The following is a 19,053-nucleotide window of genomic DNA, read 5'->3' as shown; positions in this document are numbered from 1 at the left end:
CTATCCTAAAGAGAAGACATCTTAAGGAAGGTACAAATGAAGTGGATTTGATACACCACCACGCCTGATTCCCAGGTGAGAGCTCCAGCATACAGACACAACTGACCTTAAGCCCTATAAAGAACCTGTGAACCATCAGGATGACAACCCCTGTTTCCTGAATTTCAGCTGTAAAATCATCTTTGTTTTCCAGCTTAGGTCATGAATAAGATTTATCTTTTTCTTACGTGAAACAGAAGCACTTGAAATGTGTGGTGTTCTTTTGTGAGGATAATCCTGTTAAATGCCCTGGCTTTTCTCGGATGTAGGGCAATATCTCTATAGATATATAGTCCCACTGGTATAAACAGAAGCTATTCTTAAACTCCACTAAATTACTTGGAGACACTGTCTGCTTTAAACTGAAAATCTACAATTCAGTAAAGGATACTTCTAAAAGTTTGTACCCCAAACCTATTACTGTATTTCAGTGAATTTATTTTCCCACGTAGGTTTGGCTGTCTTATAGTACAAGTAGGGGAAAGGCAGAGAAGTTCTACTTCTCAGATCAGATTTCTGATGCTGCATGGGCAGAACGGAGATGAAATTGAATTTCCACTGCAAACCTGATGGTCTTGCACAAAAAAAGAAGACCAGCTTCTTGCAAACCTACTTACCCAATCTTTAGGGCCAGAGGCAGGGATAGCAGCTGCTACGGTGGGCATTAAAGCTGTCACACAGCACTGCCCAGATTCTTATAGTTATCCTGTCCATGTTTGTGGGAAACAGACTCAGTCAGATGATGTACTTTCTTCCTGACAAGCAAAACTGATTTAAATATCACATTTTTCACACTCAACAAAAATTTTAATCACTTTAAGCTGATTTTTAATTTGATTTTCTGGATTCAGCAGACTTTGGAATCCTTTTTTCAATAAAAACATGGTCATTTTCACGAGTTGTAGAGAATGTTTGTCAGTGAGACAAGGTCATGTCAGGCCTTCTCAGCACATGACTGTGTTTACTGCCATTGCTGTGCTGTGTACTTGACATCACAGCTTTACATTTCTGTCTGTTTCTACTGGCTTTTGCCCTGACTTCTAGTTGTCTTTTGATTTTTTTACCTTATTCTGAAATAACTACAACAATTGGTTTCACTAAAATATATTTCTTATGTTGCTTTTTATTTATTTATTTAAGCGTCTTAAAAGGCAGTTGCTTCTGCAGTGTACTAAGACTGGAGGCCTTTCTGTGGGGTTTGAAGATTACTCGCACAGCTGATCCTCAAAGAGGAAATTGCTGTTTATTGATTGGAGGTGCAGATGAACTTGGTAGGATCAGGATAAAAGCAGAGAAGGATTCTTATGTATGTGCATAATGTGTCTTTTGTTTGCTGTAATAAAAATGGTGTTGGATTGACACTGAGAGAGAAGATCTGGAGAGAGTTATCAAAAAAATAAGGCCTTGGACAAGACTGGCTCTCTTCTAAATCTGCTGTGGTCAGTCATAGCCAGGTTAGTCAGATGCGGAAGAAGAACATAAATGTAACCTCTAGTTTGGAGAAGTGACTCACAACCTGTTTGCAGTGAGAGATCCTGTGGTGAGCAGGACAGTCCAGCCTGCCTGATGTTGAGGTGAGATCTCAGGTTGTTACACAGAACCTTCTGCCTTGATCCTGAGCCTTGTGTTTTATCCTCAACTCAGGATAAACCCCTGTTCTTGAGAGCTGATGGCCAAAGCCTTACTACTATCTCACAGATCCATATCTTTCCCACTGCATACTCAGAGGCACAGCCACTGTGGCCTGGGGCTGGCAGCCTGCCCTACACATGCCCTGTGCCCTCATTACCCATGCTGAAACATTTTATTTTTTTTAAAAGTCACTTTAGATGAAGTTTCATTTTCTGAAACTTTATTATCTGAAAACTCATCCAGTGTGAGGTTATTGCCCTCGGGGCTGGTTTCATTTATATTAAAATATGATCCTCTTTTTTATCCAAATTGCTTTCATATCCATTTCCATGCAGATAACCAAGGTATTACTGGACAGCATTTGAGCAAAGCCTTAATTTGCATAATAATGTTTGAGTAGGTCATGATGACTAAGGAGTTTAATCTCCTGTTTGTGATCTTTTTCTTTAAACTTTTATTATATTGTATGGATATATTGCACCTTTCCAATTAACGTGGAATTAATTGTCTCAGAATTTATTTCACTTGGGTGGTAGTACTTTTAAAGTGGTAATTCTGTGGCAAGACAAAGGTTGGTTAGACCCATTATTGGTCAACTGTGTGGTCTTTCTGCCACCTTGTGGAGAAGGATCATTAAGCGGTCGAGATGAAACTGAAAAGAAGGCATGGTTGTTAAATTCCTCTTTTGTAAATGCGTCTAGGAACTGCCTGTAGCAGAGGGAAATTGTCATTGTCTCCAAAAGTGTTTTATATTTGTTTTTTAAAAAGTGAAGATATCAGCTTGGATCACTAACACCTAAACCACCTGCAACTTTACTAAACTACTACCATATTTATTCCTTCATCTTTCTCCTTTTTTCTTTTTTTCTTCCATATTCTATACTTACGTTCACTACACCAACTCCCTTGTTCTCCCTGCCTCCATGAGCCACCCACTTTGAGCAATATGGTTTGATACCCTTGTCCTCACTTGGATCTCTAACTTTGTAGCCTGTTTTAAAAGATTTGCCTAGCCCATTCATTTGAGGTGTGGTTAGCCTAAGAGATGCACCATCTCTCTTCATGATAAACGTTACTGAGTATTCATTTCTTCTCCCCCTGGCTGATCCCCAGTATCCAGGCTTGTATGTAGGCACTGAAATTACACAGTTGCCAAATGCATACCTGATGAACTGAGTTGTAGGGAGTGATACAGAACTCTGTCAGTATTTTAACCCATGTAAAACACATGTCAAAAGAAGAGGCTGTTGGCTTGAGTATGGCTCCTCATCCGCATGAAAATATATGACTTCTTCTGAAGCATGAGATCGTGCAGACAGTATGTGTTAAAGCCCTCACACCAAATAAGATTTGATTTATTTTGGCCAAATCCCACAAGACATTTATACTCTCCAGTGTGAATGCACATATGGATTATAAGTTGGAATGTTTCTTTTTAATAGAACTTATATGATTGATGATCTGAATTATTTCAAATTTAGACATGCAGTTTATATTTTTAAATTGTGGCATGACACATATCATTATTTCTTTATGAGTTTGATTTTCACCATAACTATCAATCTGCAGAAAGAACAAACAGTTTCTTTGTTAGCTTCTTTTTTCTTTAATTTTTTCTTTTTCATTATAAGGACAAAAAACGCAGATGTGGCTGTAGATGTTGCTGGTAATGGTAGGAGTATCTGTATCTTGTCTTTGATTTGCCGTGTAATTTCAGTCCTCATAAAGATGCTTTTCCCTGTTCCACTGTGCAATGCCTAGACTTCCTTAAACACTGGGACTTCCTTCAAGAACTGTAGGAAGTGACCCAAACTTTGTGGAACATTTATGGGGAAAACATTTTTCAGTTTGGCAGTTCTTCCTTCAGTTCACTTGGCTTTCCTCTGATATTTCACTGTTGGATGTAGAAAAAAACACATTCTCCAGCTTTTGCCTGTGTTTTAGCATGTAGTTCAGTACAAGTTGTGAACATAGTCATATTGGAGAATAAAATAATATTGGTTAGCAGGCAGTATCTTATAATATCTTCAACTCAATATAGGCTGAAACAGTGAAGAAAATACAAATTAGGCTTCTATGTGTCACCCTGTTCTTGTCTTTAGAAAACAGAGGCAGATTTTCTGTGTTGAAAGTTTCTGGGTTGAATCTTGCAGTCATGTTAGTTATTTTGGCAGTCAGTCAGGAGATTTTCCCTTCTGCTGAGAATGAGTATCACAACATGAAATTGCTTTAATTGCTGTGACTGTTAATTATCATCCTTACCTATTCCACTGTGCTATTGAGGATTAGGGCTGTGGTAAGTATCTGGATGCTATTTCATTCTGCTAACTGAGCCTTGGCAAGTTAATTGCAAAGAGCTCTGGGAGGGCTGCACAGGGAAACATACACAGAAGATATTATAACTGAGAAGTAGGCAGTTCCCACTCCCTGGAGGGCTGGCTCTGTGTTACAGATCTCTACCCTGTAACAACTTTTATCATCTCTGAAATCTTTCCTTCCCTTGAGGTATAAATGCAAAAGCTGAGACTCAGAGTAGTTCTGTGTAGATGATAATATTGGGACAGATATCTGTACTTAAGAAAGAAAAAAATATCTGATTTTCACTCATAGAAATGAATTAAACATTCTTCTGCTTCAGGCTTCTTTTTTTTTTTTTTTTTTTTTTCCAAAAAATGAAGGCTGTTAAAGAGGTAGCAAGTCGCTTCTTCTGTGCCTGCGCCACCTAAAAAACCCAGTGTCTTCTTTGTCTAGAAAAACACAGAATATAACTGAAGGAGAAGATCTTTAGACATCTGATGCATTAACCTTAATTCTTTGAACCTTAATTCTGTGCAGGTCTCGGCCTAGTATTTGAGAAATAGCAATTTCACAGCAGGGAAGTTATTTTCTATTTTGTCTGTTTACACCTCCTCTATAACACTGAACTGTGTCCACATCACTGACAGAGCCAAAACTCTGAGTAGAATATTTTGATGAGAACCTATGAAGTCATGGAAGGTGCTGCCATGCAGGATCACAGAGGTTCTTCTTGCCGGTTCTTCATTATGTTAGTGTAGACAGCTAGTGGTCAACAGCCTGTACTGTGTATACATGAAAAATAGTTCCCTGTTGAATGACCAATGCAACTGGTAGGGGAATGATCTCTCCACACATTTTCACATATACAATTCAAGCAATCTTATCAAAGAACCTGCTGTACTCTCCCAGCTCAGATTAGCAATGCTGGAGGTCAAAAAGTTTTTATATTGTTATCTCCCTGTTTAAGGAATTTGCCTTAGAGCATATGACCTTTTTAAGTGGAAAATGAATTCTGCATTACATTTAAACACCTACCAAAAAAAAAAAAAAAAAAAAAAGCCATTCTTCAAAATTCACACTTGAGCCAATTAAGGTTATTTACTGCTCTCATGTGACATATGGTACATAAACTCTGAGAATTTTAATATATACCATATGTTGAGCAGTCCTGTGGTGAGGTATAAAATGTTTTAGTTTTTCGTATTACCTTCACTTTTTTCTTCAGAGAGCTAGACAACCTTCCTTGGGGGGACATAGTGAGGTGTGGGTTTTGTTGTTTTCCCTGTGTACTTTTAATGAAAAGGTGTGACTGAACTTGAAGGGCAATAGCTGAACTAAATCAAATAGTAGCTACTGAGTAAACTCTTTTGATAAGAGTGTAAACATAGAATGTGTTTCACAGTGCAACTCAGAACTGCTATTTTGGAGGGCGATGCAAAGTAGTACTTGAAATTCAATGTGAGAATTTTGGCAGAATCCCTGCTAGGTCCACACTGCTGTTTTGCAAAATAAACAGCTGAGTTAAAAGAATTTTCAATGACATTTTGGATTCTAAACAGACAGGTCAGTCTCCAGGACTCGGGAGATTAATTTTTTTATTGCTAACCAATTTCATCCCAGTGATTATGATGTTGCAGTGTGGTAAGCTGTAAGTGAGACATCCTATCTGCATAATCTAAAATCCAGGCTTGGGTGATTCAATAGACTCATTCAGTGTGGAAATAATGTGAAAACTTTGTCTTTTAACATATGTTCTAATGGTGGATATTTCAGTGTAATATCCTTAGTATGCTTTAGCAAGTCTCACATCCTGTGGTAACTTCTTACCTCCTTCAAACTTCTATGAAAAAGCTTAAAGAGGAACAAAACTCTGTGTTGATGTGCAGTCTGTTGCCAACCATTTCCATCTTGTCCACTGTTAGTAGCATCCAGGTTATTGTAAATGAGGCTAAGAAATGTCTTTTGCAGACAGAAGGATTTTCCTTATATTCTCCTGCAAAATCTGTGTAGTGGGAATGCCCATATATTTCCCTGTCTTTGAGCCAAACAGTGTTGTGGGATGATGTTTATAGTCTCATTATCTCAGAGGTTCCACACAATGATATCATTCACAAAATGACAGTATGTCTTCAGAAAGATCTGGAAATAGGCTGACACCTCCCAGTGAAACTGTCAGAATGTAGCTGCTCACTCTCAGAAGCAGGAAATGCTCAGAGGATTGGAGGCAGTGTGATTCAGGCTGATGCGTCTGGCGATCCAGGCTTGGTGAGCTGTGTCTGGGGAGACCTGGTTGTCAGATTCGCTTTCAAATCTAGAAAAGGGAAGGAAAGGGGAGGAAAAGAAAAGGAGTAAAAAATTATAAATTGAAATAACATTGACTTTTGTCACAAACTCTTCTCCACTGCATTCCAATCCCGACAAATGTTTAAGCTGATAAATTATGCCTTTTGCTAAGTTTTCAGTCTGTGAAGCCTTTGCATCCCAGTTTGGGGTATTATTGCTTAGAAACTGCAGCCAAAATCAGACCTGAGCTGACTGGGGCATTTTAGCAAAAGTCCTGCATGACCCAGTTTAGAATGGGGACATCCCAAACTGTAATGTTTGCCATGTTATCTGCTATTTCTAACCATACCTGGTAGAAGTGGGCCATTTTCTACCATAACAGGTAGGTGGCATATGTACTAAAAGTGAATGTTGTGTTCTGCTTTTACAGGGACAGCATTATGAATAGGACAGAATGGAAATTTTACTCCTTCCTCCCTTTATTAACTACCATATTGCCTCTCATTATGGCACTGATAATTCATACACTTCTGCCTGTTTTATGTTCTCCCTGTTTCTTAGTTCCCCTGAAGTCAGAGAGAGACTATGACACTACCATTCATATATGTAAAATATATAGCTTGCATTTTTATGGTATTCTATCATTTTCTTACTTTACACTTCCACCTAGACAAAAACCCCAAATATGTCAGTTTCATAACAAGGAGGGTAGAGTAGCACCTTAACAGGTTATGCAGAGAGTCTGTGGAAGCTCCATCCTTGGAGGTTTTCATGTCTTGGCTAAACAACGCTGCTACTGCCCTGATCCAGTAATGGCAGTCATCCAACATTATTCAAACGACAGGTTGAAACAAAGACCTCCAGATATTTCTTCCAACCAAAATTTCTGATTCATCTCTCCTCTACAGCCGTGAGCTAGAAAACCTCAACAGGCCATGACCCAGTATAAGGGATTGGTTTCGTTCTCATCTTTCACAATGGAGCTGTCAGCTTCAAGTGTATTACGTATGCCTGTCTTGCCTTGCAGTGAGATCAGTCAAGCATATTTGACTTTACGGAATTTTTGACATTTTGGTCAAGGCAAAGGATGAGAAAAGAGAAAAGAATTCTAGCATTACTACTTTCACAGAGTGAGTAGCTAGGGAAAATATGGACAGTGAAAACACACTGTATTAGAACATTTTGCAGGTTCAGAACTTATGTGGGTCTATGCATACCTTTTGTTTGGATGTGACTAAGTAAAATTTGCTATGCATATTGCCAGGAAGATATGATACATTGAAATAGGCACCTATTTTCATTTTTCTGACAAGACCTAGTTAAAACTGCCACATCACTCATCCCATTGGGAGACAGCACGCATCTCTAATTAGCATGCAAATAACACTGGTGATGTGCCCAAAGGCATATCTGGGATCTCTCTCTCAAAATCCTGACATAAAAATTATTGGAGGATTCCAGATAATTATCTGCTCGCCTTCTAGTTTCCCGAATGCCCTGTGGATAATGTTCAGTTATTTCTACATCTTACAAAAGTACATCTGGAAAATGTATGTTTTCTTTTCTTTTTTCTTCTTTTAAGTGTAGAAAACTTGGCATTTTCACAAATTTCTCTAGTCTATGCAATAAATACATAAAGCTCCAGAGAGTTATATATATATATATATATATATATATATATATATATACATATATATATATGTATATATGTAAGAGCAACTGTGAAGTTTTATAGGGAAGTCTATCTTATTATGGATTTATTAATCAAATTACACTCCTTTATTGAGCCTGAAGTTAGATGTTTGCATTACTATTGAAATATTTATAGCTTACTGCTACAAAATCAAATAACTGCCTTCTGATAGGGAAATACATATGATATTAGTCCCTCTGCCATCTTCTGTTTGTTTTCAAACACCCTGAGGATGCAGAAGCTATGAGGGATGGAGAGGCAAATGTTTGGCAGTCTCAAGTTACATAGAAGATTTTACTAGAGATTTGCAATAGTTCCCTGTGAAATGCTAACTTAAAATAAAAATAAAAATAAAAATAAAAATATTTGAGAAGTCGAATACTCTTGCATTTTTACTTATGCCAGCAAGCATTTGTTGTTTAAGAAAATGTGGATGGCAGCTGTTTGAACTACACTTTTGTTTCCAGTTGCACTGGTATGAATGAAATTTTAAAACTACCCTGCCTTGTATGGAGAGATTCTAAGCAGATGTTATAAAATACACTCAAAGTTGAAATTAAATGAAGGGCATAGCTGGCTGGTGATTTCTGTTTTCTAGGAACCAGCATAAGAGCATCAGTGAACTGCCAAGAAACTTAGTACCTCAGCAGGTTACAGACAAGATTGCTGGTAGTGTTTGGGCACTTTCAGGGAGCACCACATGTGAAGGCTGGATTTGTCTGAGGAAATTACAAATCACAAATGTTCTTCCTGCTTCTGGAGTATGGGGGAAAAGTGACCAGATTTCCCACACCCACGAGAAGAGGAAGGAGGGCTGTTATTTCTCTTCCAGAAGGTGAGACTGATTTGGGCTTAAGTACCTTTATTGGGTTAGAATGCATGCTTGCTTGTGTTAGTCCATCAGAAAATAAATTAAGCATTTTATTTGCATTTATTTATTTATTTATTTATTTTATTTCTGCAAGTTTAAGCTCATGTTTGCCTAGAGTTATTTATGAACTCCATAAGATTTCATTCCTGACTCATAACAGGCATCCCTATTTTAGGGCCAGTTCTATTTGATGTTTTCATAAGTACCCTGAATGTAGCATTGTAACGTGTTCTAAGCAAGTTTACAGATGAGAATAAACTGGAAAGATCTTGTGATTCCATTGAGGGTGGAGAGGCTTTGCAGAGAGATCTAGACAAATCAGTGAGTTGGGCAATCACCAACTGCATGAAATTTAACAAGAGCAAGTGCCAGATTCTGCACCTGGGAAGGGAAAATCCTAGCTGGGGCCGAGACTCCAGACTAGGGGATGAGATGCTAGATAGCAGCCCTGCAGAAGGGATCTGAGTGCCTTAGTTGACAGCAAATTAAACTTGAGTCAACAGTGTGCTTGGGCAGCCTGGGAGGCCAACTGTATCCTAGGGTACACTGAGCATGGCATCACTCTATCTGCAGTATTAGTATTTAGTTAAGGTACATTGCTTCACACTAAACAACACTGAAATATATCTGCCATTTTAATGTATAGTTATTCACTCCTATAGAGTCTTCCTGTATTTCTTTAGAAACAGTGCCTTTTTAACAGACAAAATAACAAAATCTTATCAGCACACCGTGCCACATCACCTACTGGCAGAAATGTCCTTGCAACCTCTCTGCTGTAAAAACTATTTTCTCCTACCGTAACTTTCTATTATTTCATCTGGTAACTGACTTCCTTGAAAAGAGTTTTGGGATATGAACTTTGAGTCTCTTCCATAGTGACTGTAAAAGTGAAAAATATATTTAGTTTTTTAACTATGGTTTTAGCTCCTTTTCACCAGGAGCTAAACCAGGACATAACCAGGTCATGTACTTCACAGAAACTTGACAAACTTTACATTCCTGTTACAATGAAGAAAGAAACCATGGTTTCTTAACTTTTTTTTTTTTTTTTTTTTTTTTTTTTTTTTTTTTTTTTTTTTTTTGTCCTGACTTACGATTTCACATTTGAATTGCCATAGTGTACAGGCTTTTCTATATTCCTCATTTGGATGTAGCTTTTGCTTTTTGAATGATGCCTTCCTGCCACTAAAAACTTTTTTATTCTTCTGTTTAGTGCCTCTTTGCCCCTCCATAGCCTTCTCTGAAAGACTGTGTTTTCTTCTGTGCTTAAAGTGGTGTCTTTAAGCAGTCCGCAGCTTGGAGTCTGCGAGGGCTAAACTCTTAGATGCCTCATTTATCTTCTTTTTAAGCACCTGTCTATGTTGTATCTTTCTAAAATCAATTCAGCGATGGCCCAGTTTTTATCATTTCTCTTGCAAGGACATTGTGTTTTTGTACATTACAGCGTTGCAGTTGCTGTTACAGAACAGCTTCTGATCATGACTTTTTGTAACAGGTCCCATGTGCTACACTAGTAGCAGTGAAGGGACTCTTCTGAGGGGCTCACTAGCCAGTTTCTCCACAATGTATCATTAATTGTGCCTAGAAGTCTTTGTTGAAACATTATATCCCATTTTACATGAGGATAAATTGAAGCCTCTTTCAACTTGCCTTTCATTTATTCTCCGATCTCTTCTAGTGTCACCATTTGACATTCTGAGAAATGAAATTACCATTTATAGAGCTTTGTACCTGCTAATGGTCTCCTACTACTTAACTGCAATATGCAATTTAAAAAAAAAAATTTTTTTTTACATTTTTTCTCATTTAACCATAGGATTTTGTTTCAGAAGAATTCTGTTACTCATTGATGTATTCAGCTTGTGAATGACTCGATTATAAGCTTTCTGTAGCTTTGAGCATACTGCTGTTTCTTCACTGCAGAGCTTGCAAGGTTTATATCCTGACTTCATGGTGTTCCACTGGCCGTTACACCAAATTCCTGCTATGTTATCTTGGTTACACATTTAAACTTCATTCTTATGTAGGTCTCTGAGAGAGAATTTCTATGTCCTTACCTATAACATTGTCGAAACGTACACATCTTTGTACATCTGGGCTTCTTCTCTGAATTTTGTGTTTGTAAAAACACTTTGTTTGATATCCTTTATTTCTACATAGCACGATACAAATAAAAAACAGTCCAGACTTCAGCATCTACATTAAATTACATAAAGTGAGGGAGAGGATTCTCAGAATTATTCAGAATTAAATAGTTATTGCAATTTTTAAGTTACTATTCGATAGTCTTGAATTTATACACAGCCAATAAGTGATCCATCATCATGAAGATGTGCTGCTGACTCATACTTGTTCAGTGGTTATAGTGCCATTGGGTTCTTGTCGTAGATTAAAATTTGCTTTTGTCAATGCCATACTGCCTGACTTGGCAAAGGTAGGCAACTCTAGAAGGAATATTTAACTGACTGTTGTATGAATATTATCTAAAACAGTTGGTATTTATAAAGTCCATTTATTATCCTCTCTCAAATTATGGGTCGCTTCCTGTGCACAGGAAAGATCTCTGACAACTGGGAGAAAGCAAATAAAGACAGGAAAAGATGTCTGAAGTATTCTTTTGAACTTCTCTGGTTGAAAGCATTCAGCAAGTGAGGACATGAAAGTTTTTTGAAAGCTCATAGTTTAGTCCATTAAGATCAGAATGTTTCTCGCCTGTTCTGCCTCTATCACAGAGCTTCTGTGGTGTTGGCCAATTTATTTAAACTTACCTTTGACACACTGATACTTGTTTCCTTGGGCTGACTTGAAACTCTGGGAACTGGCTTGTTGAGTGCTTGCAGCTGAAACTGAAATCAACAGCAGCTGTGCTTTGAATTGAATATATCCTACAGAAAGCCATGTGTTCTCAAAAACTTCAATCTTAGACATGCAATATCCATCACACTGTTATTTTTTTAAACTTTGTGTGCCTTTATTTTCCTTAAATCGAGATTCAGCTTCTCCAATTAGAGGGATTTTGTGATTGCGAAGGAGCTTGGTCTTGTGAAGCTTTCAGGTACTCCCATGATGAGTAGTATAGAAAAGTTCACAATTAAGCATTACCATTTTGTCTTCTGAATTCATACAATGAAGAAAGCCTAAGGCTATTGAATAAGCATAAATTAGGATGGGAGAGTGGTGTGCTAAATAAGCTTGACATATGTGACTATATGTGGACACATATTGACTATATGTGGAAGGGGATGGCATCCTCCAGATTGCCAAAAATACAGTCTCTTTGAACAAGTATGTATATTTGTATACAATCATGAGAGATAGACAAGTATTTCACAAAACCCACTAAAAAGATCAACCTAATTCAAACAGAGTATGAAAAGGACACAGAAGACAGAGAAATATATGTTGTGATGATACCAATCAATGGGCTGTATAAGCTGCACAAATGACAGGGCAGAGCCAGCACAGAAGTCAAACAATGCATACAGGTATTACGTAGCTACCCTGAAGGCAGGGTCAGGCTGTTTTCTGTCACCACAAACTCTGATTCCAGCACCTAGCACTGTGTCACTGAGGTATGAATCCTTCTCCAACAAGCCCAGAAAAAACATACCAGAGAAGTACGTGAAGAGAGAAGTGCTTCTCCTAAAAGTAGGAGTGACATAGACTGAACTCTTTACCCTCAGTCTATTTTCCTAATTTAGCAGAAAATGAACCTAGCTGAAATTTGATCATTTTCTGCTGAACCGGTGAGTTAAATAGGCTGAAGCAATTATCTGACGAGTTTCATTAGTGTGAGGGGAGATGTGGAACTGCTCTGCTGGAAAGCTGAGAAATGATTAAGAAAGAAGGATTAAGATTTACCTTTTGTGATGGAAAGTGGAAAAGTGGGTTTATGTGGGAGATTACAGAATCCAGTCTTGGGATAATATGATTCCTTTCTATTTGTCATCCAAGCATAGATGCCCATTTCTTCCTAGTGGCAAGCAGAAGCCAGATGCATCTAGAAGGACTATGAAGGGGTAATGTGGTTGGGAGAATTTTCTCCTTGAACTAGAGTGTTGTTTAAGCACATACATGAGAATAAAATATTTTGGATCTAGTTTCTTTTAATTCAGAAGGGACCCTGGTGGCTGGGCATGATGTTTGCCACTTTTCTTGGCTCAGGGGGTGCTTAATGTATCACTGGGGCAGTGCAGCCTTTTGCTGATTTGTCCCTTTGTCTTGGGGGACCTCTGGCAAGACTGCAGAACTGAGCATGGCTGCTAGGCTACCCACCACTCGTGGGCCCTGCACCCCTATCTCAGCCAGGACCCACATTATCAGGGCTGTATTCCACCTTCTTTTTCACCCCAATTGTGATGAAAACTAAGTTTTGTAACTACTCTTATCATGGCATCTCCCTCAGTTTGTCTACCTTTGGCATATATATTGGCTGAGTAACAATAAGAAAAGGCAGATAAATAATCTTTCAGGATAAGGTTTGATCAAGTTGTTTCATACAGCTTCATAACCAGGTATATTTCTCCAGTTCTTTAAGGAAAACAAAACAAAACAAAACAAAAAAACAACAACAAAAAAAACAACAACAACAAAAAAAAACCCACAATAAAACAGGTTTAAAAGCCTTTGTGTCCCACTAGGGCTTTGACTTTTTTTCTTCTTAAATTCCAAACAAATTTCACTACTGTAAACAAAGTTCTACTGAGGTGAAATAAAGCCAGAGTAGCACCTGCTGATAACCAAAATCACTCAGCAGCTGAAGCCAAACTCATGCAGAAAATCTCTAACACCTGTACCCAATAGTCAAACAATAGATTTTGGTCCCTTGATAATGCTACCAGATTTGTGGGGGGAAAAAAGTCCCCTATTTTTGCCCAACCTTGTCCAAACACCTGTTTGTCCTGGGTAAGAACTTCCACAGGAGGACTGAAAGCCCAGGTGTATAAATAAGCCTGTGGTAGGCACAGCACACTGCCATTTCAGCAGGCTGCAGCATGGGAAGAATGTCTCTGTAGGAACAGGTCAGTAAGGGTTTTATTTATTTAGGGGTGCTGAAGGTTGTTGGGGGGTAACCTGATAATTTTACTTTTTCTTTGTGTGGGAAAGGTTGTTTTTGACTTGCTTTCCCTAGCTTGATGGAATACAGGCCCCATGTGAGTGAGAAATTAGCCTTTTTGTTATGTGGGTGAGCTTCTGTAACTCTCATTTTTTCTGATGCTTCAAAAGACACTCCCTCTTCAGTGCTCCTCTGACTGGAGTGGTTGTGCTATCCTGCCTGATGCCCATCTCTGTGTTAGGGTGTGTGGTAGCAGCTAAGCTATGTTGAGGTTTCTCTTGGGCGTAGAGAGAGTAAAGCAGGAGAGAGCTGTTCTGTTAACAGTTGTTCCCACAGGGGCTTAGTTAATAGAGGCTGATAGTTTGTTGGTACTTGTCTATGATAAGGTAACTCCCTTCAGTTCCTAAAAGGCTGAGAGAAAAAGAGGAGCAGGGAGTCATGGCTGTGGTGGTAAGAGCAGATAAGGTAGGCTAGGAAAGTACTTCAAATGTTTTTTTTTCCTATTATGACTGATGCTGATGAGCAGGAAGAGCTCTTTATTACTAACTAGTGCTATTTCTTACTCTGTCAGCTAGAGCAGCAGTGCATATTCAGGAGGTACCAGAGGGATGTATGGTGACTGCTAGGGAATTCTCTCTGAAGTCTGCCTTTCTTCTTCCATAGGCTCCTCGTTACCTGATTTATCTTTCTCTCTGTTGCCACCAATTTCACTAATCATGACAGTGAACTTTGATGTTCAGTTACTGTTAATCAATTAAGGAGGTAGCTAAAGCATGATGCATCTGTCATTTTCTCCTACAGTCTGATAAGATAACATATCAGATTTCTTTAAAGCTGTAAGAAAACCTGCTAAACCTGGTTCTAATACTGTTGCATATGCTTTATATCTAGGTTGATACATTTGCTGTGCTACAGACCTAATACGTTTGTTTGTGGTTGGCTCTGTTTTTTGGGGTGTGTCTTCAAACAACCCTGCTTGCTGGTTAGGTTAGTGGGAAGAATTCAATGTGTGTTAAAGTAAATTGAACTGTTTATTAAATGTCTACAGTGCTTTATTGTGTAGATGCTAGGTAAAATTTGCATATCTTAATTCCTTATTAGTGGAAACTTCTGTTTTGCTATGTTTCCTAAAGAATGCTTTTGGAATTCATACAGAACATGAAGTAATGGGTTTGGATCAAACATGCAGCCTTTGTCTAGAGAACTCATTTTCAGAACAGTACTATTCTAGACTTGCTAGGAGGTTAAGTCTATGGTACGTATATATCTGGGTGGTAATATTATACTTGCCTGTTTTTGTTATCTTATGTAGCCTTTAGTCTTAACCGTTGCTGCCTCTTATATGCAGAGAGGCAGTTATGTAAGGAGTACATCAACTCAGTAAGTGGTTAATGTCCATTGTGATGCGAGGAGGATTTGTAATGTAAAATCTAACTTTAAAGTAATCAGAATGATTATCAATATACAAGACGTTTAAATCTATATACCCATTGAATAGCAAGTCTGCAACAGGAAATTCTATCGAATAATGATATAGCCAAGTGTATTTGTCCTTGGATAATAAATATAAGTAGTTATTGTTTATAGTACAGATTGAGTAGGCCTGTTCAATTTTGTCACTTTCATGGGGTTTATGCTATTACTAATGCCTTGCATAGAACTCTCAAAGAACTGTAATAGAGTTGTAATGGTATGTTCTGAGGACAATGCCTCTAATCTAGGCACAGCCACCTCATCTGCTTGTTGTCTTGTCTGAATTAAACTGTTTGCTATTTCTCACCAGCTGTCAAGACAAGAAAAATGAGGTTATAGCTTTTTATTTATTTGAGATGGTGGTTGGCATCTTCAAGTAGAAATCTATCCGATTCTTGTCCCCCAGGCATGTGGTTCTCTTGGTCACCTAAACAAAAAGGTGAATGACTGGAATGGGAGACTTCATTATTTTGCTGATGCCTCCTACTTAAGCTAGTCAATATGAGGTTGTAATGTACTGAGTGGTGTTTGTAACATGCTGTTAGGCCTAATCTGCATTTTTCTGTCAAGGTCTCTTTAGTCATGGTTATCAAACTGGTTATAACATTAACTTCTTGAAAGTATAATGAGGCATTTTCTACTCGTGCTAATTGCTTCTGCTATAGGTGAGTTCTAGCACCTTGCAGCAACCTCTAATCTGATATTTCTTGTTAATCCTTCTGGATTTTTTCTTAACCTCCTAATTCTGTATTCTATCACTCTGGTAGCCAGACATTTCTGCCACCTGTGGTTTGAATACTTAGTTGTAATTCACTCAATGCTGGACTAGGTTTTTTCAAAAGGACTATGGAAGATTAAAGAAGTATTGCTGTAAACAGAGGTTTTCAAAGCACTGGATCTATTAAAGGAATCTGTTAAATGTTTGACTTCAGACTCTAAAAATTCTTGCTTTAACTAGTATAGATAAATGCTTTATTTTAGCCTCTGCTTATATGTGTGCAGCAAGTGACTTAGCTTGTCTAAACTGAAGTTTTAGTGTAACAGTGGGGAAAAAAAAACAGCAGCTGGCATAAGCATGTCTGAGCTGGGTTAAAATGAGCCTACTGAAGAGCAAATAGCTGTTTAAATCCAGCAGCGTGAAGCCAAAAACCTTATTCAGCTTTTCACATTAGTTTTTGTAGTCTCTCGTGTGTACTATATTTATGCCATTAGACTGTTTTTTCCAACTGTGCATTACTTAACGAAGGTATGAAACAACTGGGGAGGGAAGAGCATCACTGACTGGAGGCAGAGGAATCAGATGCTTTAGAACATACTGGTCGAGTATAGTATATAAACTAGTCAGTGATGGTAATCAGCTGATCAGCTTGTTCTTTGTTGCTGTTTTTCTTTTATCTCTTATTTCTTATCTGTAGGGTTGTAGCTGAGAAAAGCAATGGTTAGTATAAGGTAAATGGAGATTAAGATCATAGAAAAATAGAATGGCCTGGGTTCAAAAGGACTACAATGATCATGTAGCTTCAAACCCCTGCTATGTGCAGGGTTGTCAACCAGACCAGGCTGCCCAGAGACACTTCAAGATTTTTCTTGAATGCCTCCAGGACAGGGCATCCAAAACCTCTCTGAGCAACCTGTTCCAGTGTGTCACCACCCTCTGAGTGAGAAACTTCTTCCTAATATCTAACCTAAACTTCCCCTGTCTTAGTTTAAAAATATTACCCATTACCAGTTTCTCATCTGGGGATTTTTGTGTTGTTAGGAGAGTGCGGGGGAAGGAAGTTAACTTAGGAGGAACAGGCTATGAAGATACTGGTGGAACAAAACATTGGAGCAGCAAGGTGAAATTATGTAGTCTTCTAGAATGCTTCAAGTGCAAACAGGAAAAGAAGAATTTTACTGGGTTTAAAGCTCACTATTAAATGAATCAGAGAAATGTATTAGTGATGTTTTGAATGGAAAGGGACTAAAGTAATTGTTGGTGTGCAGGATTTTGCATTATCCAAGATATGAAGTGAACAGGTCTCAACTTTACCTCAGACTGGTATAACTGGAGATGAAATGGGATGATGCACACAGTGGGGTATGTTTAATAGATATGGACATAATAAGGGTAATTGTTATATTTAATAAGTTGATGACCTTCTTGGGCAGTTTTTATTCTCTTTGTAATATATTTCTGGGTTGGCTGAAGTCATGAGATCAAAGGAAAATGGAGTACACCAAAATCTATTGCTAATATACGGTATTGTATTCCTTGCAGTATTTTAACACTGTAGTAGTTGATGCAGAGTGAGACCAAAACACCTGAAACTTGTTTCTCTATCTGAAGAACAACAACTTATTAGTGGCTAGCAGAAGTATTCTGTTACTCATATCCCTGCTGTACCCTTTCAGTGTACAGTGTACAATACATTGAGTCATGACTAAATATAGTTCAAGATGGAATGAAAAGATTGTATTTTATCTACATGTGGAAGTAGAAAAGGGGTGAGTAAAATTCTCTGGCTTGTAAGTCATTGTTGTCTTTATTATGTGTTCTTGACTATTTTTATTTTTCTTAATTCCTGAAGGTATTTCTGAATATAGCAAGTTTCAGATGTTTATACTAGATGCATTCATGTTATCAAGATAGAAACAAGCGCACTGTCACATACAAAGTTATTAACCTTTTAACAGTGAGGCAAGGCAACCTTGCTTAGGGAAAACAAAACTGACTTTTCAGCCTTTAATCTAGTAGCATTCATGGAGACCAGTGTGCACGTAGAAAATCAGTGACCCATTCAGGTTGTAGTGTAAAATGTTCAACTTGTAAATAAGGAAATATCTGGGTTATGAACTGTGATGAACAAGGGTCTCCATACTCAAATAGAAACTGGCATGTGGTTTTGGTCAGCTTGTACTTCAGTGTGCCTTCCCATTTCTCTCTTGGCTATTTGTGTCGAGTATAGCTGGTAAAAGGTAACAAACCATCACCTTCCATTTGGAGTGATGAAAGCTGCAAAAGGAAATAAACTTTTTTTTTTTTTTTTTTTTTTTCCCAGAAATGACAACATCTTAATTTAGCTGAGTTTGCTATTAACTCATTTTCTTGAGCATAGTTAAATAGAATTAAAGTCATAGTAGGATTTGGCCATGGCTTATTACTGATCTTACTAAAGGGAAAGCAGAACTTAATAAAGTTGAGGTAATGCTTACATATATGGTAAAGGATGGCTTCTTGAAAAGTGCTGTGGATTGTGCTACATATAATTATCTGAATAAATTGATAGTAGAAAAAAAAAAAGTATTAGATGGAACTCTTCATCCTTTCAGATGAAAAATCAGCCAAACTTGTGTCCTTCAGATCAGAGGACTGCAATGGGGCCAAGGGTGAAATGCATAGCTACTTAGGCTGGAGAGGAAGAATGTGGTAAATACTTTACTCTAGATTGCTATTTTAATGTCCAACCTGTTTTGTTATTATTGAAATTAGGATGAAGCATTATTATTTTGATATAAGAAAGTGTATTTGAAGCCTGTGCTTGTGGCTTGGAAACCTAGTCAGGATGCATCAAAATGATCGTGAAGTCAATGTGGTGACATAATGAGTTGTGTTCTGTCTCCACCTCCTGTTTTGGGAAACCAGGTGGAGTAGGAATGAAAAGCAGTTTTAAAGCATAATTTTTAAATATCTCAGCCCTGGGCTGGCTGGATAAATGGGGGGGT

General features: G+C 37.9%; 1 protein-coding gene across 2 annotated transcripts in view; it reads left to right on the top strand.

Annotated features, from left to right (window-relative positions):
* Positions 1 to 13,749: 13,749 nt before the first annotated feature.
* The window catches only part of AKAP6 (A-kinase anchoring protein 6), a 259,761-nt gene continuing 254,457 nt past the window's right edge, over positions 13,750 to 19,053 (top strand). For both annotated transcript variants that reach the window (XM_032444906.1, XM_032444905.1), the window contains exon 1: positions 13,750 to 13,840. The gene's annotated coding sequence lies outside the window, so the exon portion shown is untranslated. The remainder of the gene's footprint in view (positions 13,841 to 19,053) is intronic.

The sequence above is a fragment of the Coturnix japonica genome, chromosome 5, assembly GCF_001577835.2.
Source record: "Coturnix japonica isolate 7356 chromosome 5, Coturnix japonica 2.1, whole genome shotgun sequence".
Lineage (NCBI taxonomy): Eukaryota > Metazoa > Chordata > Aves > Galliformes > Phasianidae > Coturnix > Coturnix japonica.
Note: the sequence above shows the minus strand (reverse complement) of the source record. Positions and strands in the feature narration are given on the sequence as shown.